General features: G+C 42.1%; 1 protein-coding gene across 7 annotated transcripts in view; it reads left to right on the top strand.

Moving 5' to 3' along the window:
• The first annotated feature begins 2,062 nt into the window (after window positions 1-2,062).
• GCNT3 (glucosaminyl (N-acetyl) transferase 3, mucin type) overlaps window positions 2,063-25,493 on the top strand; it is a 145,992-nt gene continuing 122,561 nt past the window's right edge. For 6 of the 7 annotated variants that reach the window (XM_055537778.1, XM_055537776.1, XM_055537774.1 and 3 more), the window contains exon 1: window positions 2,066-2,210. The gene's annotated coding sequence lies outside the window, so the exon portion shown is untranslated. Of the gene's footprint in view, window positions 2,211-25,493 lie in introns of all 7 variants that reach the window. The other variant, XM_055537773.1, reaches the window with a different exon arrangement.

Genomic DNA, 25,493 nt, shown 5'->3' with positions numbered 1-25,493 from the left:
AAATAAAATCTGTCTCTGCTTTCACTTTTTCACCTTCTACTTGCCATGAAGTGATGAGAGCAGATGTCAGGATCTTAGTTTTTTGAATGTTGAGTTTTAAGCCAACATTTTCACTCTCCTCTTCTACCCTCATGAAGTGGCTCTTTAGTTCCTCTTCAACTTCTGCCATTAGGGTGGTGTGATTAAAAGATGATTACTCCTTAGAAGAAAACTTATGACCAACCTAGAGAGCATATTGAAAAGCAGAGACATTACTTTGCCAACAAAGGTCCATCTAGTCAAGGCTATGGTTTTTCCAGTGGTCATGTATGGATGTGAGAGTTGGACTGTGAAGAAGGCTGAGCGCTGAAGGATTGATGCTTTTGAACTGTGGTGTTGGAGAAGACTCTTGAGAGTCCCTTGGACTGCAAGGAGATTCAACCAGTCCATTCTGAAGGAGATCAGCCCTGGGATTTCTTTGGAAGAAATGATACTAAGCTGAAACTCCAGTACTTTGGCCACCTCATGCGAAGAGTTGACTCATTGGAAAAGACTCTGATGCTGGGAGGGATTGGGGGCAGGAGGAGAAGGGGACGACAGAGGATGAGATGGCTGGATGGCATCACCGACTCTATGGACGTGCGTTTGAGTGAACTCCGGGAGTTGGTGATGGACAGGGAGGCCTGGCGTGCTGCGATTCATGGGGTCACAAAGAGTTGGACACGACTGAGCGACTGAACTGAACTGAACTGAATTTGCATATCTGAGGTTGTTGATATTTCTCCTGGCAATCTTGATTCCAGCTTGTGATTCATCAAGCCTGGCATTTTGCATGATGTACTCTGCATAGAAGTTAAATAAAGAATGTGACAATATAAAGGCTTATCATACTCCTTTCCTAATTTTAAACCAGTCAGTTGTTCCCATGTAAGAGTCTGACTGTTGCTTCTTGAACAGCATACACATTTCTCTGGAGGCAGGTAAGGTGGTCTGGTTTTCCCATCTCTTTAAGAATTTTCCACAGTTTGTTCCACACCATCAAAAAAGTTCCTGTAGTCAATGAAACAAGTGAATATTTTTCTGGAATTCCTTCTCTGTGATCCAGAGAATGTCAGCAATTTGATCCCTGGCTCCTCTTCCTTTTCCAAACCCAGCCTATAAATCTGTAAGTTCTGCTGAAGTCTAACTGAAGGATTTTGGGAATTACATCATGGCTACAGTTTGGTTTTCATGTAGTTAGCTTCTGCATGCTTTGAGTTCCAGTATCTACTGAACAGTTCAAAGCATATGGCTCATAATGTTATCTAGGGCCCTTGAAGAAGAACTAAAGGTCCTTGACTTTGCTTAATGACTAAATTTTATTATTTGGTCTTGTTTGCCTGTTTCCTTTGTTTATGCATTTTCTCATTGCTCTGATTAACTTATTTTCAACTAACGTTCTATAAATGAAAGACAGGCAGAGGACATAGGGAGGAAGGACCATGGGATCCTGCTTTCTCAGTATGGAGGGCTGCCCTGAGCAAATGGAATCTCCAGCCAGGACCCAAGGAGTCAAGGTTGCAGGGCACACTTTGTCATTCCCTGGCAGTTTCCCAAAGGGTGAGTCTGCACTTTAAGATACTCCATAGCAGAGTTATCAATCCTTGTGTGTTACAACCACTGGGGGAGGTTTAAAACCACTGATGCCTGGATTCCCACCTCTGATGTACTATGTCAGCAGTACTCTTGGGCCATGGGATGGTTTTCCAATTTCTCCTGTGATTCTAACATGCAGGCATGGTTGCTGACTTCTGTTTTCTCAAAATTTGAAGGGCATAATATACACTTGTGGATCTTGTTAAAATGTAGATTCTGCTTTGGGAGATCTAGATGGGGCCCAGGAGTCAGTTTTCTAATAAGCGCCTGGTAATTCCAAGTAGAAATGCCATCCTGAGTAGAAGTTTTCTTAATCAGAGTGGAGAGCAGTAGCAGCAGCAGATTCACCAGGAGCTTGTTAGTAATTTAGACACCTGGGCCCCACCCAAACCTATGGAACCGCAGCAGGAACACCAGGAAGAGGCCAGGTGAATTTCATGTATGTTAAGGAGTGGGAAGCATGCGGAGCTCAGGGTATATTTAAAGAGAGAGCAATGAGGCTGATGAGGGGATTCAAAACTGAGGCATCTGAGCAGACGTGAAAGGAATGGAGGATGTGGAGCCAGGAGGAGAGGAGAGAGAACAGGAGGAGCCAGGTAAGCACTTTGACCCTGGAGAGGCTGCTTCAGGAGGGGGAGGTGGGGAACTGAGGGACAACGTGTCATCCAAAGAACAACCTGAGAGGTCAGGGGGACTTGTTTCTGTCCAGCGGTGGTGGTTGGTTGGTTGGTTCGTTTCCTCTGGATCTGTGGGGGCTACACTTCTTGTCAAAGAGGTCAACCTCCATTATGGCAGAAGAAATTCAAAGATTGTAAAGATGTGATGACTTCTGAGCTGTCTTGCTGCTCTGAGATTGTGAGTCTGTGGAGCTGAAGTGGTAGGATTGTTGGGTCACCTGGGGACCCAGTCCCTGTGGAACTGAGACGAGACGTGTCAGAACTTGAGTTTGGAGAGGTGCAGTATTTTGGGTTGAAACCGATAAAAACCAGACCTATGTCAGGAGATGCCCAAAGAGTGGTGCTGGGGAGGAAGACCTTTACTCTGCCCTTCTATGTTCTTCAGTCTGGTCTAAGAATTGAATTGACATTGGAGAGATTAACAGGAGAAAAATCAAACAAAAGTTTAGTAACTTGTGTATGTGGGAGAGACTGGAGAAAATTGAGTAACTCATCAAAATGGCTGAAATCCTCACCTTAAATAGCATCTCCAGATGAAGACACAGGAGGATGTCAGTTATGGGAGGTGACCAGGAAAAGCACAGTAAATGGGGGCATATATGGATTTAGATCATTGCCTTTGCCATCGATCACTTTCTAGAGAATTGGTCATCCTTCTCTTCCAGGTACAGACAGATAGTTGCCCATAAAAAGCAGGGATTTCCCTTACAACGGTGTTTCTCACAAAAGAGCAACTCATATTTGTTTTTCAGAGGCCTTCCCATGTTATTCTCAGAAAAATGACCAACTTAGAACAATTAATATGTCAAAGAGATGTATTACAGGGTGGCAAATTCAGCTTCCTTACAGGAGAGACATATTTTATGCATGAGTGTATAAGAGGAGATTCTGGATACCTCCAAATCCAGCAGGGGTGACCCGAAAGTCCTGAGAGCTGTCCTGCTGTGCTCTGGTACCTAGGGCATGTTGTGTGAACGTGAGGAGAAAGAAATGGGAGGTGATGCCAAGAACTGGAGTGAATTTGCAAGGTAGTTATGTCATACCAGCCAGAGAAGGGAGTTCAGATTGGAGTGTCCTGATGCTTCAGATAGAAACAGCTCTAGAAAGGGGAGGTGCACGGTAGCACCATGATGTCAATGTGTGGAAGGACTAGAGTCCATTGATTCAGGCAATGTGGGTTCATTGTTCCTGTGAAGTAAGCAAGAGAAGCTGAGGGAAGCCACCCAGGGAGATCTGGGAAGGAGAGGTCTGGACTCTGGGCAGCTTCACAGGTGTTGACAGCTTGGCTTTCTGGATCTTATTTCTTACACTTGTTCTTTCCAACTGTTTGGTTCCCCTCTCTGTCCTGGTGTGGATCTGGTGTCTGCCAGTCGAATCTGGCTCTGCCACCTTGGGTGGTGGCTGGGAGAGAGGCCAAGAGCCGCACAGGTAGGGCCTGCAGAAGGTGGGGATCCTGTGTTTAGTTGGTTGTGGCCTGAGCCCTCCCTCTTTGGTCTTCTACATGAGACCTTGAGGGGACTTTGCTGAGCTATACACAAACAGGAAAACTCTTTGTTGTTTTTAGTTGCTAAGTTGTGTCTGACTCTTTGAGACTCCATGGACTGTAGCCTACCAGACTCTTCAGTCTATGGGATTTTCCAGGCAAGAGTACTGGAGTGGGTTGCCATTTCCTTCTCCAGGGGATCTTCCCAACCCAGGGATCTAACCCAAGTCTTCTCCTTGCAGGCAAATTCTCTACCACTGAGCCACCTGGGAAGCCCATTGTAGGTGCTTGGCCCCCCGAGTAAAGCATCACAGGTAGTCATTAGTCTCAGATTGAAAACACGTTTTAGTAGGAAGAAGTCCGTCCTTTCTGGTGATCCTCCCCACCCCGTTAGTCCTGAATCCCTCTTATTTTTTTTAAGGAAATATTTTTTTATTTATTTGACTACACTGGGTCTTAGTAGGGACATGAAAGTGAAAATGAAGTTGCTCAATCATGTCTGAATTTTTGTGACCCCATGGACTGTAGCCTACCAGACTCTTCAGTCTATGGGATTTTCCAGGCAAGAGTACTGGAGTGGGTTGCCATTTCCTTCTCCAGGGGATCTTCCCAACCTAGGGAACAAACCCAGGTCTCCCACTTTGTAGGCAGACCCTTTACCATCTGAGCCACCAGGGAAGCCCAGCTGGGACATGAGGGATATTTAACTGTGGCATGTAAACTCTTAGTTGCAGCATATGGGATCTAGTTCCCTGACCAGGGGTTGAACCTGAGCCTCCTACATTGTAAGCTGGGAGTCTCAGCCACTGAACCACCTGGGAAGTCCCCTGAATCCCTCTTAAAATACAAATTTATTCTAATGCCTAAAAAAGGACAAGTAATTAATAGGTAATCAGTATTATTGGATAAATGGTTATTACTGAACATGTATTGAAATGTAAGAGTGGATGGTGGTGTTTCTATCTGAAGCATCAGCAAATTAACAACACTGAATATATGAAACACTCATTATCCAAAAATTTACTTTCAGGAGTCCTTCTGTAACTTGGTCACCTCTGAATTACTCTAGAAATGTCAGTTTGGGTGTCTTCTTTGCCACAACTCTTTACATGAAACCATTCTGCACACAGTCTTTTGCCCAGATGGCTTATGCCCCTGGTCACAGCTGATTGGACCAAGGTGGACACGCTATCAAAGACTGCCACTCACAGGAACAAAAAGCTGAGTTGGGTCTATAGCTATTTAAACTTGCATACAGTCCCTTCCACTTGCTAGGGTATGAAGTGGTGAAGGAAGATTGACATAAACTAGCTAATATCTGTCTTCTGTGGATATTTATTCTACAGTTGCTTAGTGTACATTCTCTTGTACAAAAATCTGTACAATAATTTTCATAGCAGTACTATTAATAATAGACAAAATGTGGAAACTCCCAAATGGTCCTCCAGTGATGAATGGATAAAGAAAATGTGGTATATCGATACAATGGGATATTGTTTGGCCATAAAAAAGGAATGAAATTTTGATACACAAAGGGACAAACAAATATTATGATTCCACTCTATGAAGTGTCCTGAGTAGGCAAATCTGTAGAGATAGAAAATAAAGTGGTGGTTGTCAGGGGCTGTGGGGAAGAAGGAATGAGGAGTGATGGCTACTGGGGTGGGGTTTCTTTTGGGGGTGATGAAATGATCTGGAATTTGATGGTGATGGCACTCAGTAAATATATTAATAGCTACTGAATTGTCATTTCATTCTCTTTTTTTTGTCTGTGCCACAAAACATGCACCATCTTTGTTCCCCCAAGGAGGGATTAAACCCATGCCCCTTGTAGTGGAACCACTGGACTGCCAGGGAAGTCCCCTGAATTGTATACTTTAAGAGTGAATTAGATCTCAGGAAAGCTGTCATTAGAAAACACTCAAAAAAGAAAGAGATACTTCCATTAAAAAATGTAGTGGGTGACTTCCTTGGTGGCTCAGTGAATAAGAATCCTGCTGGTGCAGGGAACAAGGGTTTGATCCCTAGTCCAGGAAGATTACACAGGCTGCAGAGCAGCTAGCTCTGGGGGCCAGCATTGAGCCCCTGCTCTGGAGTCCACAGTCACGACTACTGGGCCGACATGCTGGAGGTCCTGAAGCTGGTGAGCCTAGAGACTGTGCTCCATAACAAGAGAAACCACCACAGTGGGAAGCCCCTGAATGGCAGCTAGAGAGTAATCCCTGCTCTCTGCAACTAGAGAAAGCCCCATGCAGCAACAAAGACCCAGCAAAAAGATAAATAAGTAAAAAATATTTTTAAAAATGTAGTGGGAATTCCATGATAGTGTAGTATTTAAGACTCTGAGCTTCCACTATGGGGGGATATCAGTTCAATCCCTGGTTGGGCAACTAAGATCCCAAATGCTCCACAGCCAAAAAACTTAATAAAATAAATATTAAAATAATATAAAAATATAGTAATAAATGTGAGGTCCTGCCTTTGGATCCAAGATTTAAGGGATGAAGGGGACATCTCCTTTTGTCTGGCCAGCCTCCACTTCTCTAGGTGACAGTCGCTGATTTCTCTGGAGAATGGACTTCCTATTGATAGTCCTGTTGGGAGTCTAAGTTACAGGGACCCTTGCTTACCACATAGGGGGCAGGGGACCCTGGCTGACCAGAGCAGACACTGGCTTGAAAACCTGAACCCTGAGCTGAGTGGCTCATGGATGCTGTTGAGACTGAATCCTTCCCAGGATATCACTGAAAGTTTCCCAGTGAGACCCCTGCAGCTGGCTCCATTCCTGTGTTCAGTTTTGGGCAAGTCTTGTGATACATTTCTCTTCTGCCCAGAATTGGTTAAACCGGAGCTCCTTGTGAAGGGAAACCTCGCTGCATGCCTCGAGTCCCTGTGCTGTAGCAGCTGCACATGCAGACCATCAGGAGTTTTAGCATCAGTGTTAGGAACTGCAGGGAACCACTGCCTGCCACCTGTGGGTGCTGGTGCTGTGCTGAGAACTGTGCATGCCTCTTCTCATTTAATTCAACCCTGACAGTGACTTTAGTTGGTAGTTGTCTTGGCTCCACTTTACTCACAAGGAAATGAGGTCTAGAGAAATTAGGTACATTTTCTGAGATCATGCAGCTAATTAAATTGGACTCCGGATTCATTCCAGGTCTGCCTGACTCCAGAATAGTGCTCCTAATCATTTCTCTGTACTGCCTCACGGAGAGTCAGCATTGTTGTTACAAAAACTGGGTCCATCTGCTTGCTCCTCAGAAGCCAGTACTTAAGAGTCAGGGTTGCTTTATTTCAGAGGTGGGCAGATGGGGAGGATGGCAGACTCATGTCCAACAGCTAGCTTCCCCCTGACAATCAAAGGAGAGTCTCATGGTTGTAGGCAGAGGTAGGGAGCTACATACAGAAACAGCACAGTTAGCTCTGATGGTCATCTTGAAACTGATCATGCAATGGTCTGATCAGAGTCATCTTGATTTTTTAAAATACAGTTAATCATTAGTTCCAGAGTCAACTGGTTTCCATTTCCTTGAAGCCAGTTCTCAGATTGTAGCAGCTTACATCATGGCTACAGTTTGGTTATCATGTAGTTAACTTCTGCCTGGTGTGAGTTTCAGTGTCTACTGAACAGCTCAAAGCATATTGCTCAGAATATTATCTACCTAGGGCCGTTGAGGAAGAACTAAATGTCCTTGATTTTGCTTAATGAATAAAATTTTATTACTTGGTCTTGTTTGCCTGTTTCCTTTGCTTCTGCATTTTCTCATTTCTCTGATTAAATTGTTTTTGACTAACATTCTTCTGTAGACAAAAGGGCAGGCAAAGGACATAGGGAGGAAGGACCATGGGGTTCTGCTCTCTGAGTGTGGAGGGCTGCCCTAAGCAAATGGGACCTCCGGCCAGGACCTGAAGAGTTCAAGGTTGCAGAGCATTTCCTGCATACCATCCTGGCATTTCCTGGCAGTGGTTCCAAAGAGAGGGTCTGCACTTTAACATACTTGATAGCAGAGTTATCAATCCTTGCTGCATGTTATAATCACTTGGGGAGGTTTAAAATCACTGATGCCTGGATTCCAGCCTCTGATGTAACTGGTCTGCGGTATTGCTGGACCATGGGATGGTTTTCCAGTTTCTCCAATGAGTAAAATGTTCAGTCATGGCTATCAGCATATATATATTTTTTCATAATCTTAATGGCATACTATATACCTTTGGATCTTGTTAAAATGCAGATCCTGATTCAAAAAGTCTGGATGAGGCCAAGGAGCTACATTTCTAACAAGCTCCAGCTGATTCCGAGTAGAAGCATCCCAAGTGAGATCCCAGACCGTGGAACCCAAGCAGGGATGGCAGGGAGAGGCCAGGTGATTTTCATGCATGTCAAGGTGCAAGAAGCATTTGGAGCTCAGGATATATTTAAAGAGAGAGAAATGAAGCTAATGAGGGGATTCAAAACAGGCATCTGAGCAGGCATGAAAGAAACTGAGGATGTGGAGCCAGGAGGAGAGGAGAAAGAACAGGAGAAGGCAGTAAGCACTTTGACCCTGGACAGGCTGCTTCAGGAGGAGGAGGGGACTGAGGGACAACGTGTCATCCAAAGGATGACATGGGATATCAGGGGGACTCATTTCTGTCCAGCAAGGGTGGTTGGTTGGTTCCCCCTGGGACTGTAGGGGCTACGCTTCTTTTCAAGGAGGTCACCCTCCATTATGGCAGAAGGAATTCAAAAATTGAAAAGATGTGATGACCTCTGAGCTGTCTTGCTGTTCTGAGATTGTGAGTCTGTGGAGCTGAAGTGGTAGGATTGTTGGGTCACCTGGGGACCTAGTCCCTGTGGAGCTGAGGCGAGACGTTTCAGAACTTGAGTTTGGAGTCTGGAGAGGTGCAGTATGACCTATGTCAGGAGATGCCCAAAGAGTGGTGCAGGAAGACCTTTTACTCTGCCCTTCTATGTTCTTCGGGCTGGTCTAAGAATTGAATTGACATTGGAGAGATTAACAGAGGAAAAATCAAACAAAAGTTTAATAATATGAAGACATGGCAGAAACCAACACAATATTGTAAAGCCATTATCTGCCACTTAAAAATAAATAAATTTTAGTTTAATAACAGATATGTGAGAGAGACTGGGGGAAAATGAGTAACTCATCACAATGGCTGAAACCCTCACCTTGAGTAGCGCCTTCAGCTGAAGACACGGGAGGATGTGGAGGGTGGGGAGAGTCAGTTATGGGAAGTGACCAGGAAAAGCACAGTAAACAGGGGCAAGGGATATGGACTTAGGTCATTGCCTTCTCCATTGATCAGTTGCTAGATAATTGGTCATCTTTTTCTTCCAGGTACAGATAGACAGTTGCCCATAAAAATGGAGATTCCCCTTACAATGGTGTTTCTCACAAAAGAGCAAGTCCTCTATATTTTCAGAGCCCTTCCCATGTTATTTCTCAGAAAATGACCAGCTTAGAACAATTAATATGTCAAAGAGACATATTACAGGGTGGCAAATTCAGCTTTCTTACAGGGGAGACATATTTCACACAGGAGTGTGTGAGAGGAGACTCTGGATACCTCCAAATCCAGCAAGGGTGACCCCAAAGTCCTGAGGCCCGTCCTGCTGTGCTGTGGTACCTGAGGTCATGATGTGTGAACGTGAGGAGCAAGAAATGGGAGGTGGGGCCAAGAACTCGAATGAAGTTGGGAGGTGGTTATGTCACACAAGCCAGAGAAGGGGAGCTCAGATTGGAGTGTCCTGATGCTTCAGATAGAAACACCTCTAGAAAGGGGAGGTGCACGGTAGTACCATGATGTCATTGTGTGGAAGGACTAGAGTCCATTGTTTCAAGCAGTGTGGGTTAATTGTTCCTGTGAAGTAAGCAGGAGAAGCTGAGCAAAGCCACCCAGGGAGACCTGGAAGGAAGGGTCTGGGCCCCGGGTGGCTTTACAGGTGTTGGCAGTTTGACTTTCTGAATCTTATTTCTTGGGCTTCATCTTTGCAGCAATTTGGTTCACCTCTCTGTCCTACTATCTGCCTGTTGAATCTGGCTTCTACTACCTTGGGAGGTGGCTGTGAGTGAGGCCAAGAGCCACACAGGTAGGGGCTGCAGAGGGTGGGGATCCTGTGTCCAGGTGCTGTGGCCTGAGCCCTCCCTCTTTGGTCTTCTACATGAGACCTTGAGGGGACTTTGCTGACCTCTGTAACACCCAGAAAAACTCTCCTTTTCCTTGAAGGGGCTCCTGTTTATCTTTCTCGAAACCTCTTAGGCAACCTTGCATGTTCTGTATTTGGTAGAGGGACAGAAATACTTGTGCTGAGTGTTTAGGCCTTGCAGTGCTGTTGGTGTGGAGCTGCCCCAACCTTCCTCAGGGAGGCTTGCCCAGGGCCGTCTCCTCGGTTGTGCATGTGCTGGGCAAGGGCAGTGTGTGGGCTGGGCGTGGGGGTGATAGGTAGGGGGTCAAGCAGAAACTTACCAAGAATCTGCTTGGTCTTCCTTAGCAACAAACCCATCAGGTCTTGGTGGGTTTCCCTGGCCTTACACACAGACTGGGGAGCTTCAGACTTCTCTAGCCAGCACTTGGGAAATGCAGGTCACGTGGAAAAGCAGTCAGAGGTGCTGGGGGCCCTGCTTGGGGCCCCTTCTTGGTCAATGTAGATCAGGGGAAGGCCAAGGGAGCCTGTGATTTGAATGAATTCCCATGATGAACTGTGCTCTGTTCCTCTTATTTATAATCTCATCAAATCCTCATGAAACTCCCCATTTGGAGATGACACTGTACCTCAGAGAGACAACTTGCTTGAGGTTCCCTGCTACGAGGTGCAGCCTTGGGGCACCCAGAGTGCTGGTCCATTGTCCTCAGGTGCCTCACAGAGGCTTGGGCCATTTGTGTGTGGTGAGGGGGGTGGCGGGGGCAGGGCTCTTCCTTCTCAGGTGCCCGAACTGCTAGAACACGTAGAAACCCTTACAGACCAGAAGAAAGGGCTATTGTTCTGCAGACAATAACTTTCCTTCAAAAGCCTTCACTTTTAATCATGTTTTAACTGATTATTATGATCCCAGGAAGGCAGCATTAGATTTCATTTACCTCCCAGTCTAGATTCACCAGGAAGTAGCTTTGCTCAGACCTCCATGTTCCCTGGGCACCTTGTTCTCAGGAGGAAGTTGATAAAAGTTTTGTTGCACCTGCTGTTTGGAGTTTCCAGCCAACAGTTGTAGCCCAGCTCCAGTGGGTATTAGTCACTCCTGTTTGTGTTGACTTAGATTGACTTCTTGGAGAAGGCAATGGCACCCCACTCCAGTACTCTTGCCTGGAAAATCCCATGGACGGAGGAGCCTGGTGGGCTACAGTCCATGGGGTCATGAAGAGTCAGACACAACTAAGCGACTTCCTTTTCACTTTTCACTTTCCTGCATTGGAGAAGGAAATGGCAACCCACTCCAGTAGTCTTGCCTGGAGAATCCCAGGGATGGTGGAGCCTGGTGGGCTGCCGTCTATGGGGTCGCACAGAGTTGGACACGACTGAAGTGACTTAGCAGCAGTAGCAGCAGCAGATTGTTTTCTAAAGGCTCTGTTAGTTCTCCTATGGGAGGGGAAGAGCAGCTGTCTCCTCCTGTACCCATCTCAGTTGCTCTCTGAAGTTTGTACTCTCAGCCCTGCTGTTGATTAAATATCATGGCTTGTCCTGAGCTAGCAACATGTCTGCTCTTTGCCACAAAGTCTGCAAGAAACTCTACCTATGAGGAACTTCTTGAATAGATGGTTTGTTCAGTCGCTCAGTCATATCTGACTGCATGCCAGGCTTCCCTGTCCTTCTCTATTTCCCAGAGTTTGCTCAAACTCATATCCATTGAGTTGGTGATGCCATCCAACCATCTCATCCCTTGTCGCCCACTTCTCCTCCTGCCCTCAATCTTTCCCAGCATCAGGGTCTTTTCCAATGAGTTGGATCTTCACATCAAGTGGCCAAATATTGGAGCTTCAGCTTCAGCATCAGTCCTTCCAAGAATATTTAGGGTTGGTATCCTTTAGGATTGACTGTTTTGATCTCCTTGCTATCCAAGGGCCTCTCAAGAGTCTTCTCCAACACCACAGTTCAAAGACATCAATTTTTCAGTGCTCAGCCTTTTTTTTTATTGTCCAGTTCTCACATCAGTACGTGACTACTGGAAAAACCATAGCTTTAACTATGTAGACCTTTGTCAGCAAAATTAAAAGCTTTTTAATAGACTGTCTAGGTTTGTCATAGCTTTTTTTCCAAGGAGCAAGCGTCTTTTAATTTCATGGCTGCAGTCACTGTCCATAGTGATTTTGGAACCCAAGAAAAGAAAGTTTGTCACTATTTCCATTGTTTCCCCATCTATTTGACATGAAGTATTGGGACCGGATGCCATGATCTTAGTTTTTTGAATGTTGAGTTTTAAGCCAACTTTTTTACTCTCCTCTTTCAGATTTATCAAGACGCTCTTTAGTTTCTCTTCACTTTCTGACGTTAGGGTGGTGTATTCTACATTTCTGGCGTTACTGATATTTCTCCTGGCAATCTTGATTCCAGCTTGTGCTTCATCCAGCCTGGCATTTTGTGTGATGTACTCTGCATATAAGTTAAATAAGCAGGGTGACCACATACAGCCTTGATGTATACCTTTCCTGATTTGGAACCAGTTTGTTGTTCCATGTTCAGTTCTAACTGTTTCTTCTTGACCTGCATACAGTTTCTCAGGTTTCTGCTTATAGGTTTCACATATTTAAGTGTCATTTTTATATCATTTTATATCAATTTATTTTTCTCTGTGACTTTTCTATAAAATGTTTGGTCTCTTTTCCTTCTATTTAAAGATCTATCTATCTATCTATCTATCTATACACATACATATATACATATACATACAGCCTTGACATACTCCTTTCCCAATTTAGAACCAGTCCATTGTTCTATGTCTGGTTCTAATTGTTGCTTCTTGTCCTGTATATAGATTTCTCAGGAGGCAGGTAAGGTGATCTGCTAGTCCCATCTCTTTAAGAATTTTCCACACTTTGTCGTGATCCACACAATCAAAGGCTTTAGCATAGTTAATGAAGCAGAAGTAGATGTTTTTCTGGAATTCTCTTGCTTTTTCTGTGATCCAGCGGATGTTGGCAATTTGATCTCTGGTTCCTCTGACTTTTCTAAATCCAGCTTGTACATCTGGAATTTCTTGGTTCACATACAGTTGAAGCCTAACTTGAAGGTTTTTCAGCATTACCTTGCTAGCATGTGAAATGAGTATGATTGTGCTGTAGTTTGAGCATTCCTTGGCATTACCCTTCTTTGGGATTGAAATGCAACTGACCTTTTCCAGTCCTGTGGCCACTGCTGAGTTTTCCAAATTTGCTGGGATATTGAGTGCCGCATTTTTTAGGATTTGAAATACCATCATCTTTTAGGATTTGAAATAGCTCTGCTGGAATTCCATCACCTCCACTAGCTTTGTTCGTAGTGTTGCTTCCTAAGGCCCACTTAACTTCACTCTCCAGGATGTCTGACTCGAAGTGAGTGATCACACCATCTTGGTGATTCCGGTTATTAAGACCTTCTTCTGTGTATTCTTAACCACCTCTCCTTAACCATCTTCTGCTCCTGTTAGGTCCATACCATTTCTGCCCTTTATCGTGCTCATCTTTGCATGAAATGTTCCCTTGGTATCTCTAATTTTCTTGAAGAGATCTCTAGTCTTTCCCATTCTATTGTCTTCTATTTCTTTGCATTGTTCACTTAGAAAGGCTTTCTTATCTCTCCTTGCTGTTCTCTGGAGCTCTGCATTCAGATTGGTTTATCTTTCCTTTTTTCCTTTGCCTTTTTCTTCTCTTGGCTATTTGTAAGACCTCCTCAGACAATCATTTTGCCCTTTTCCATTTCTTTTTTTTGGAGATCATTTGGATCACTGCCTCCTATATAATGTTATGAACCTCCATCCATAGTTCTTCAGGTACTCTATCATATCTAATCCTTTGAATCTACTTGTTACTTCCATTGTATAATCATAAGGGATTTGATTTAGGTCATACCTGAATGGTCTAGTGGTTTTCCCTACTTTCTTCAATTTAAGTCTGAATTTTGCAATAAGGAGTTCATGATCTGAGCCACAGTCAGCTCCTCATCTTGTTTTTGCTGACGGTATAAAGCTTCTCCATCTTGGGCTGCAAAAATTATAATCAGTCTGATTTTGGTATTGACTGTCTGGTGATGTCCATGTGTAGAGTCTTCTCTTGTGTTGTTGGAAGAGGGTGTTTGCTATGACCAGTGCATTCTCTTGGCAGACTGTTAGCCTTTGCCCTGCTTCATTTTGCAAGGCCAAACTTGCCTGTTACTCCAGTTTTCTCTTGACTTCCTACTTTTGCATTCCAGTCCCCTATGATGAGAAGGACATCTTTTTTTTTTTTTTTTTTTGGTGTTAGTTCAAAAAGGTCTTGTAGGTCTTCATAGAACTGATCATCATCTTCACCATTAGTGGTTGGGGCATAGAATGGTTTGCCTTAGAAACGAACTGAGATCATTCTATCATTTTTGAGATTATACCCAAGTACTACATTTCAGACTCTTGTTGACTATGAGGGCTACTCCATTTCTTCTAAGGGATTCTTGCCCACAGTAGTAGATATAATGGTCATCTGAGTTAAATTCGCCCATTCCAGTCCATTTTAGCTCACTGATTGCTAAAATGTTGATGTTCACTCTTGCCATCTCCTGTTTGACCACTTCCAATTTACCTTGACTCATGGACCTAACATTCTAGGTTCCTATGCAATGTTGTTCTTTACAGCATCGGACTTTCACCACCAGGCACATCCACAGCTGGGTGGTGTTTCTGCTTTGGCTCAGCCTCTTCATTCCTTCTGGAGCAGTTTCTCTACTGTCTCCAGTGTCATATTGGACACCAACTGACCTGGGAGATTCACCTTTCAGTGTCCTGTCTTTCTGCCTTTTCATACAGGGTCTTGGTTTGGTGGCATGGCCATGCTCAGTAAGTCTTTAATCCAATTTTCTGCTAGTGGGTGTGGCTGTGTTCCCTCCCTGTAGTTTGGCCTGAGGCCAAACTGTGATAGGGTTAATGGCAATAGTGGCAACCTCCTTCAAAAGGATTTATGCCATGGCATAAGTTACTGTTTCTCTAAATCAGTGGATGAATGCAATGGTCATTAGATGAGCTTCTGCTGCATCCACTATATAGAGCTGTCCTTCTAATACTTAAGTTAGGTGATGTCATTTTTTCACTCAAAACCCTCCAGTGACTTTTTCTGAAGTACCTATGGTGATCTACCAGGTCCTACGTTGCCTGCCCTGCCCTCCTACCATTCCTTCTCTCTCACGGGCTCCTTGGCTCACCTGGACTTGTTACTGTAGCCACATTAGCTTGTATTCTGTTTGTCCTACTAGGCAATCCTCTACCTACCTCAGGGTCTTCCCTGGTGGCTCAGCTGGTAAAGAATCCACCTGCAATGAGGGAGATCTGGGTTTGATCCCTGGAGAAGGGAAAGGCTACCCACTCCAGTATTCTGGCCTGGAGAATTCCATGGACTGTATAGTCCATGGGGTTGCAAAGAGTTAAATGACTGAATGACTTTCACTTTCTTTTCCCTACCTCAGGGCCACTGTACTTGCTGTTCCCCCAGCCATTCACATAGTTTAATCACTTCTTGCAGGTCATGATTCAAATGTGACCTCCTCAGTGAGACCTTCCCTAACTATTCCCTAGATTCATTCTCCCTCCAGCCCTTCCTTTCTCTTGCTTTGTTATTTTCTATAACACTTGCCTATCTGATACCACATGCCCATTCCTTTGTACTAGGATTTAAGCTTTCTGAGGTAGGATGTTATTTGCTTACTTGCAGAGAACACTATCAGGCAGTAAGAGATACTGACATACCTAAGGGAGTAGATGAATGACTGTCTCCAACACAATGTCTTCAGAGGCCAGTTGTGTAACATAAATAGACAAAATGACTGGAATAAATGCAAAAGTGGGAGGAGAGTTGAGACACACACATCCCTGCTAAGGGGATTAACTTAAACAATAGCAATAGCAATCACAAAACAGTCCCAGCTACACCAGAGCCATGTATGTGCTGCTAGTGTGTGACAGGCTGTCAGATGGGCTGATTCTCCAAACCCGGACTTCCCTAGAGTTGCTGTCAGTAAAGGGCTCTGAGGAGAGGTGCCATGGTTTTTCTTGAGGGCTTGGATTCCCTGGTGGCTCAGATGGTAAAGTGTCTGCCTGCCATGCGGGAGACCCAGGTTTGATCCCTGGGTTGGAAAGATCCCCTGGAGAAGGAAATGGCAACCCACTCCAGTACTGTTGCCTAGAAAATTCCATGGATGGAGGAGCCTGGTGGGCTACAGTCCATGGGGTCACAAAGAGTTGGACACAACTGAGCGACTTCACTTTCACTTTCTAAGTAGTTCATGAAACTCATTTAGAACATTCTAAATGTAATAAGACATTGTTCATTACATTGTAAATTTTTTTCTCCCATTGGTATCATGTCTGGTATGTGTTTCTCAAATCATTTTATTTTTGAATCGTATAGACCCTAGGGCTTATGTTACTGATAGTCCTTTTTTCCAGGTAGAAAATTTAGAATTGAATCTGTAACCCTCTTAAAGACATGAGATGTTCTGGCATACATTTTTGTATTAGACACATTCCAGTTCTACATTATGTCTTGACCATTTCATATCTTTGCATCACCTTTCTTACTTGGTTCTCCAATAAGAAATGAACTGATCACTGACTTGCTCAGGCTTTTAGGTATGAATGATATCCAGAATAAAGAGACCACTTTCTCCCCTCCTTTTTTTTTTTTTTCCTACTAAGACCCTCCAACTCAAAGGTGTCATGTACTGTGTGATAGTCACTGGGAATTGGGAGAGAAATACAACTGGGATCTAACAGAGAGGGAAAGGCAGGAAATAAAGAGGCTGAAGAGAAGGTTGGAAATAGGTGGCAAGAGGAGTAGAGCTTTGCTCATAGCAGAATGAAATGACTCTTCTCCAAGAATGAGATCACCCCTCTTATTATACAAGATCCGACCTCATGAAATACAAAGAACATTCCCACAGTGGCCTGGGTGACCACAGGTGATTTGCACAGGTGTGTTAAAGGAAGTGCAGCTTCTTTGCTTGGGTTTTTGGAATATCTGATGGTCTTATCTCACATTCAAGTTCTGGAGACCCCTCTGGTTTCCTCATGACTCTCAAGAGTAGGGGTCCTGCCTGTTTGTGACTGACTATACCGTCCCAAGAAGACTCATTGACTCTTAGAGGTCTTTCCATTGTTCATTTCTCAGGAACTTCATTTTGTGATCAGGGCAATAAAATCACATGCCTGAGCTACTAGCTGGGTGCGCACAGCTGTAAAACTGACAGCAACCCTGACACTAGAGGAAACCACCCTGGTGAAGTGATCAAAAGAGAAGTAATTGTTGCTTCTAATCTGACTTGATCCAGGAAATGCCCCAGTATTTCCCGATCTATGATCTGCTAATACATTTACTGTGAGCACAGAGTAAATGTTTAACCTTGCCTGTTTTATCAATTAGTACTTTTGTTTACTTTTTTTTATTGGAAGATAACTGCTTTACAATACTGCGTTGGTTTCTGCCATACCTCACAATGAATCAGCACACAGTATCTGTATTTATCCTAATGACTGTGTTGATTCTGTGTTTACTTGTTGCAGGAATGTTTCCTCATTTCCATCCTGGGAGACTGTACTCTGAATATTGTCAGGAAGCCCTTTATGACCTTGAGCAACTGCACGACTCATGTCTAACCTTAAACTCTTACCAATTAAGTGAACAGTTCTATTATCTCATTGAGATGGTTTTCTTCCTGCTTTCATCATGTAACACCCCCTGCCAATTTTAAAAAGACCCTCCCCCCGCCAAAGAGGGTGTCCAAACTACCTACTTGAGTTCTTGTCTTGTCTTCTGACCGGTAGCTTAATTCATTACTTACTCTCCCCATGGCCAGAATTAGGTAAAACAAGGTTTATCAAGCAATTTCTATGTGTCATGACTTCCCTGATGGCTCAGGGGTAAAGAATCTGCCTGCAGTACAGGAGACCAGTGTTTGATCCCTGAGTTGGGAAGATCCCCAGGAGAAGGGAATGGCAACCCACTCCAGGATTCTTGCCTGAAGAATTTCATGGACAGACGAGCATGTCAGGCTATAGTCCACGGGATCGCAAAGAGTAGGACAGGAATGAGTGACTAACATTTTTACTTTTTCTTTTCTGTGTGTGACATACTGTTCTAAGGACTGGGGACGACTTTCCTTGCTTCATGGAGTGAACTGTGCAGTAAGGGGAGAGAGGCAATAATGAAAAGTATAAAAAACATGGTGGTAAGTGTTAGGGAGGTAAATAAACCAGGAAAGGGGAGTGGGCCATGTGTGTGTGTGTGAAGGGATATAATATGGAAGTGGGGGATCAGTGAAGGTTGCCCTGGGAAGGTGACATTTGAGTCCTGAGTTGTAGGAGTGAGCCATGCAGGTAACCAGGGACATGGGTACAGATAGTGGAGTATGAGTAAGAACAGAGGCTCTGAGGAAAGGAGGTGTCGGTGGGCCAGGAGCAGCCAAGAGACCCATGGCTGGAACCATGCTTGAAGGAGTGGAAAAAGTGGTTTGAAACGTGGAAGGGGCAGCAGGATGATGTCAGACCTTTGTAAGGAATTTGATTTTGGCTGATGTGGGAGCCATTAGAAGGTCATGAGCAGAGCAGTGACTGCTTGAGTTTGAGCTCTTTTTCTGTAACCGCTGTGAGGAGAAGAGCTAGGAGAGAGGGAGCAGGGAGCCTGGTTAGATGGTGATATGGCCTCAGGGTGGTGACCTCGGTGGTGGGGGGGGTGGGGATGTGGGGGGAGATGGGCCAACCCTTGGTGGCCCACACAACACCCTAAGATGGTGACTGGTCTCCTGTCTCAAACCATGAAGAATATTAATGATGAAAGTTCTAATTCAGGTGATTCTTACTTTTAGACTAGAATCCAATAAATATTTGCTTCTCTTAAGAAGAATAAAATTGACATTGGTGAGTCGAACTTTACAGAAAAGTTGTATACAGACAGCTTCATTTAGTCTTTTTAATTAGCTCATGAGGTAGATAACGTTATCTATTTTAATTTAAATTGTATGAAAGGTAGTACAAGATAAAATTCAGACAGAACAAAATGGCACTAAAATGAAAAAGGCTTCTTTGCTCATGTCAACCATGTTTCCCTCACACCGCCTAAGTTTGAGTCTATAGAGAAATCCTCTAGCACATAAAAGCATGTCATTTATATCCCCACCCAAAAAGGACCTTGGACGTAACTTTTTTTTTTTTGCACTTAAAAAGTTTATTTATTGAAGTACAATTGACTTAAAATGTTACATTTCTTTCAAGTGGATAGCACAGGGGTTCCTTATTTTTTTTAGGTTTGTACAAAGTCTTAAAAAACAAACTTATTCCATTAACATTAATCCGTATAAGCTTCTTTTAATTTTTGTGTTTTTTTTTCCTTAATATATGTATTTTATTGAGGTATTGTTGACATACAATGTTTCAGGTGTACAGCAAGGTGATTCAGTTATAATATACACATATATTATTTTTCAGATTATTTTCCACTACAGGTTATTATAATATTGACTATAGTTCCCTGTGCTATACAGTAAACCTTTGTTGCTTGTTGCATATCTATTTATTTAAAATTAGAAATCTAACGTTCTATTCATACTGAGTCAGACAAGTGGAACTAAAATGTCAAATTTTTAGTTAGGCAAAAATTCTACAAGTTTTCTAAAATATACATTATACATACTATATATATATACACACACACACACACATGCACAAAAGCTTTTCTACTACAGTTGATAAAGGTGTAAGAAAATATGAGAAAAAAAAAGAGATGGTGAAATTGGAAAACATAAACCAAATGAAATGAGAGCACTGACTATGAAATAGAAAAAATGAAAAAACTAGATTAAAGATCATCATATAGTCCAGTTGTTTTTAAACATGGCTGATCATTAGAAACACATCTGGAGCTTTGGAGGAAAAAAGCAATACCTGGGCATTTGTATTTTCCAAAAAATTCCAAGATAATTCTAATATGCATCTGGATTTTAAAAAGTGATTACAGAGTTTTCTACTAAATGGTAGTTTTTGTGATACAGAAGTCTAGTTTTCTGTTGACAGATCATGGTACAATAGTATTAAGTGAATAATAGTTACATAATCACAACAGTAAAAGATGTTTATCAGTTTTCACAATCAGGAGCCAGATTTAAAAAAAAAAAAAAAAGATAATTACAATTGCAAGCCATAATGGGAACATGATTAACCTACAATATAAAATAATTACATACAATTTGGAGAGTCAAGCAGAGTGATGTGGTAAGTCAAAGTACATACATGCCCAGCCAGTCTATGTCTTTTGGTTGGTGCATTTAATTCATTTATATTTAAGGTAATTATTGATATGTATGATCCTATTACCATTTTCTTAATAAAACAATTAAGAAAATTTGGGTTTATTTTCTGTGGGTCTTTTCCTTCTGTTGTGCTTCCTGCCTAGAGAAATTCCTTTAGCATTTGTTGTAAAGCTGGTTTGGTGGTGCTGAATTCTCTTAACTTTTGCTTGTCTCAAAAGCTTTTGATTTCTCCATCAAATCTGAAGGAGAATCTTGCGGGGTAGCATATTCTTGGCTGTAGAGTCTTCTCACCTACAGTGAGATTATAGGTCTCACTTTAAATATATCATGCCATTCCCTTCTGGCTTGTAGAGTTTCTGTTGAAAAATCAGCTGATAACCTGATGGGAGTTCCCTTCTATGTTGTTTGTTTTTCCCTTGTTGCTTTTTTTTTTTGATTTGTGAAACTTTTTTTTTTTTTAACTTTACAATATTGTACTGGTTTTGCCATATTTTAATATTTTACCTTTGTCTTTAATTTTTGCCAGTTTGGTTTTACTAGTGTGTCTTGGTGCGTTCCTGCTTGGGTTTATCCTGCCTAGGACTCTGTGCTTCCTGGGCTTGGTTGACTATAGTTAAATCCTGCTGGCCTTCAAGGTTAGATCCCCAGGCTAGGATGCCTGACCTGGGGCTCAAAACCTTCACAACAGAGAAAGAATTACTTTGGTACTATTGTCCTCCAGTTTGTGGGTAACTCACACAGCGGGTATCATGCTTATGCCCCTCCTTCTGTCTTGTTGTGGCCTCTTTTTTGCCTTTGGCCCTGGGGTATCTTTGTTTGGTGGGGTCCAGTGTCCTCCCATCGATGGTTGTTTGACAGCTAGTTGTGATTTTGGTGCTCTCACAGAGATGAGCACACATCCTTCTACTCTGCCATCTTGAACCAGAAGCCAGCTTCTTTTTCCTTTTAGATTTTTAAAAATTGGAGCATAATTGCTTTGCAGTGTTGTGTTTCTGCTGTATAACAAAGTGAATCAGCTATATATATTCAGATATCCATATATCCCATCCCTCTTGAGCCTCCCTCCCACCTGACCCACCTAAGTCACTTCAGAGCACCTAGCTGAGCTCCCTAGCAGTTCCCACTAGCTATCTACTTTACACATGATAGTGTATATATTTGAGTCCTAATCTCCCAATTTGTCCGCCCTCCCCTCCCTCAACCCATGTCCACATGTCTATTTTCTATGTCTGCATTTCTATTCCTACCCTGCATATAGGTTCATCTGTACCATTTTTCTAGATTTCACATGTATGCATTAATATACGATATTTGTTTTTCTTTTTGACTTACTTCACTCTGTATGGCATACTCTGTGTCCATCCACATCTCTACAAATGACCCAATTCTGTTCCTTTTTATGACTAATATTCCATCATATGTATGCACCACATCTTCTTTATCCATTCATCTGCCATTGGACCTTTAAGTTGTTTCCATGTCCTGGCTATTGTAAACAGTGCTGCAATAAACATTGGGGTACATGTGTCATTTTGAATTATGGTTTTCTCAGGTTATATGGCCAGTAGTGGGATTGCTGGGTCATATGTTAATTCTATTTTAAAATATTTAAAGAACCTCCATAATGTTCTCCACAGAGGCTGTATCAATTTACATTCCCACCAACAGTGCAAGAGGTTTCCTTTTCTTCACACCCTCTTTAGGATTTATTATTTGTAGAATTTTTGATTATGGCCTTTCTGAGTGGTATGAGGTGATACCTCATTGCAGTTTTGATTTGCATTCTCTAATAATTAGTGATGTTGAGTATCTTTTGATGTGATTGTTGGCCATCTGAATGTCTTCTTTGAAGAAATGTATATTTAGGTCTCCTGCCCATTTTTTTTTTTTCATTGGATTATGTGTTTTTTTGGTATTGAGCGGCATGAGCTGTTTGTATATTTTGGAGATGAATCCTTTTGCACATATTATAAATAACATGACGAGAAAATCTCAGGGGCTAAGCAGAGTTAGTATCATTTCGTAAAAGAGGAAACTGGTTCAGGAAGAGAAGGTAACTGGCCCTTTCTTTTGCAATCAGTGAGAGAACTAAGTAAGCCTCAAGTGTTGGGTCAGTTCCTTGTGTTAATAATTCCTACCATAACCAAGAAAGCATCCTCAGGAGTGAGAGGAGCAGAAAGCAAATTCATCTGTTAGAAATAGTGTGGAGGGACACAGACTATCCAGGGGCCACATAGGAAATTTGTGGCCCTCTCCTCCTCACTGTCCTCAGGTTCCATCACTAAAGAATGGCTTTGATCGTCTGACACAGTTGCTAAGGGCTTAATGCGGAAGCTTTTAAACCAGGGGAGCAATTAAGCTGTCAGGTCTGAGTTCACCTAGTAGAGTAATTGTGACAGTCTCGATGCTGAGCCACTCACCTGTTTGCATTCTCTCTGTCATTTCCTCTACTGGGTGGGATGTACACCTATCAAAGAATTCTCTCTCTTTTTACATTTTATATTTTCTCTTTAAAAATTTTTATTTTATATTGGAGTATAGATGATTAAAAATGTTGTATTAGTTTCAGGTGTACCGTAAAGTGATTCAATTATACTTATGCAAGTATCTATTCTTTTCCCACTTAGGTTATTACAGAATATTGAGCAGAGTTGCTGTGCTACACAGTAGGTCTGTGTTGGTTATGTATTTTAAATGTAGACATGTATAGGTGTCAGTCGCAAACTCCCAGTTTATCCCCTCTTCCCTGTAACTGTTATTTCCTTCAAAGTCTGTGAGTCTGTTTTCATTTTGTAAATAAGTTCATTTATAGCTTTTTAAAAAATTCTGCACATAAGTGATATTATGATATTTGTCTTTGTCTGACTTACTTCATTTAGTGTAATAATCTCCAGGTCCATTTACGTTGGTGCAAATGGCATTATTTCATTCTTTTCAATAAGTAATATTCCATTATATAGGTACCACATCTTTATCCATTAATTCATGGATAGACATTTAGTTTATTTCCTTGTCTTTTGTCAATGATGCTTCTGTGAAGATTGGGGTGCACATATCCTTTTTAGCCATGGTTTTATCCAGATATATGCTGAGGAGTGGGATTGCTGGATCTATGTGATAGCTTTATTTTTAGTCTTCTTAAGGACCCTCCACACTGTTCTCCACAGTATCTGTACCAATCTACTTTTCCACAAACAGTGTAGGAGGGTTCCCTTTTCTCCACACATTTCTCTCTTCAGTATTTATTATTTGTAGACTTTTTGATGATGACCATTCTCACTGATGTGATACTTCATTGTAGCTGTCTTTTTTTTTTTCATTGTAGCTTTGATTGGCATTTCTCTAATGTTGAGCAATTTATATGTGTCTGTTGGCCATCTGTATGTCTTCTTTAGAGAAATGTCTATTTAGGTCTTCTGCCTGGCTTTTGGATTGGGTTTTTCCCCTTATTTTTAGTATTGAGCTGCATGAGCTGTTTGTATATTTTGGAGATTAATTTTTTGTCAGTCAGATTGTTTCAAAATATTTTCTCCCATTCTGTGAGTTTTCTGTTTTGTTTTATGGTTTCCTTTGCTGTTCAAAAGCTTTTGATTTTAATTGGGCCCCATTTGTTTATTTTTGCTTTTATGGATCAAAAGATTTTTCTGTGATTTATATCAGAGTATTCTGCCTATGTTTTCCTCTAAGAAAACATATTATCCATTTTATAGTATCCAGTCTTCTATTTAGGTCTTTAATGCATGGTCAGTTTATTTTTGTGTATGGTGTTAAGAGAATGTTCTAATTTCATTAATTTTTTCATGGAACTGTCCAGTTTTACATTTATTGAAGAGATTATCTTTCTTCCATTGTATAGTGTTGCCTTCTTTTTCCTAGATTAATGGACCATAGGTGTGTGGGTTTATTTCTGGACTTTCTTTTCTGTTCCATTGATCTATATTTCTGTTTTTATGCCAGTGTCATACTGTTTTGATGACTGTTGCTTTGTCATGTAATCTGAAGTCAAAGTATGATTCCTCTAGTTATAGTTTTCTAAAAATTGCTTTGCCTATTCAGGGTCTTTTGTGTCTCCATATAAGTTTTAAGATTTTTTGCATTTTAACTTTCCAAATGGATGGATCCTTATTTTTTCTGACTATGAAGATAGTGCATTTCATTATAAAACACATATGCATATTGCTGCTGCTGCTGCTGCTAAGTTGCTTCAGTCGAGTCTGACCCTGTCCGACCCCATACATAGACAGCAACCCACCAGGCTCCTCTGTCACTGGGATTCTCCAGGCAAGAATACTGGAGTTTCCATTTCCTTCTACACAAGTACAAAAAATGGCAAAAATTGCCATGTACTTCTCCCAGTGCAGTAAAGCTCTGATAATAGTTTAGGTTGGTTTCCAATACTGGTGTTTGGTGTGTGCCTGCAGACCTGTTTGTAAATGTGTATGCTTTCTTTTTTATGCAGATGAATTATTTCACACATTCCCCCATACTTGTTTTCATTGACAACCCATCCTGGTTAATTTTGCATGCTATCTCATGTTTTCTATGCTCCAAATCCTTTTTAGAAACTTCTCTGGTGGCCCAGTGGTTAAGACTCTGCACTCCCAATGCAAGGGACATGGTTGTTATCCCTTGGGGAACTAAAACCCCAGTTGCCATGCAGAGTAGACAAAAGATTAAAAATAAATCACTTTTTAAATAATTTTTTTTAAAGATTCCAGATAACTCTATTAAAATGTTTTAATGACTTCATAAGCTTTTATTGTCTACTGGTACCATAATTATTCTTATTTTGATGGCTTTGACTTTTTTACTCTTAGAAATGGAACCCTAATAAATATCCATGCACATATTTTAAATGCTAAATTATTCAACTCATCAATAGGGGGCAAAAACAAATCAAGCTTGTTGGTTAGAAGTCAGGGGATCCAGGCTTCCTTTCCAGCTTGACTATCTTGGATGTGTCCTTGATCGGTCATGTGATGTTAGGCCAATCCCATCCCTTCTCTGGATCCTTTTTCCCCCAAGTACACATAAAAAAATTCAAACTCAAAAGCAGAAAGTGTTTGTAGTGGAGCCCCTGCTTTGTGCTTGGAGGCATATCTCTGAACACTATGGGCAAAGTGAGAAGAACAGAATATGGACAAGTTCCCCCACAGCATCACACCCTGGTGACATGGCACACACATGTGGTATGTCAGGGGAACCAGGATCCTTACCATCATCTCCGACCTTAAAGAGAGGCAGGGTCTTGAAAACAGTGTGGAAA

The sequence above is a fragment of the Bubalus kerabau genome, chromosome 10 (assembly GCF_029407905.1).
Source record: "Bubalus kerabau isolate K-KA32 ecotype Philippines breed swamp buffalo chromosome 10, PCC_UOA_SB_1v2, whole genome shotgun sequence".
NCBI classification, from domain to species: Eukaryota; Metazoa; Chordata; class Mammalia; order Artiodactyla; family Bovidae; genus Bubalus; species Bubalus kerabau.
This window is presented reverse-complemented; position numbering and strand designations above follow the sequence as displayed.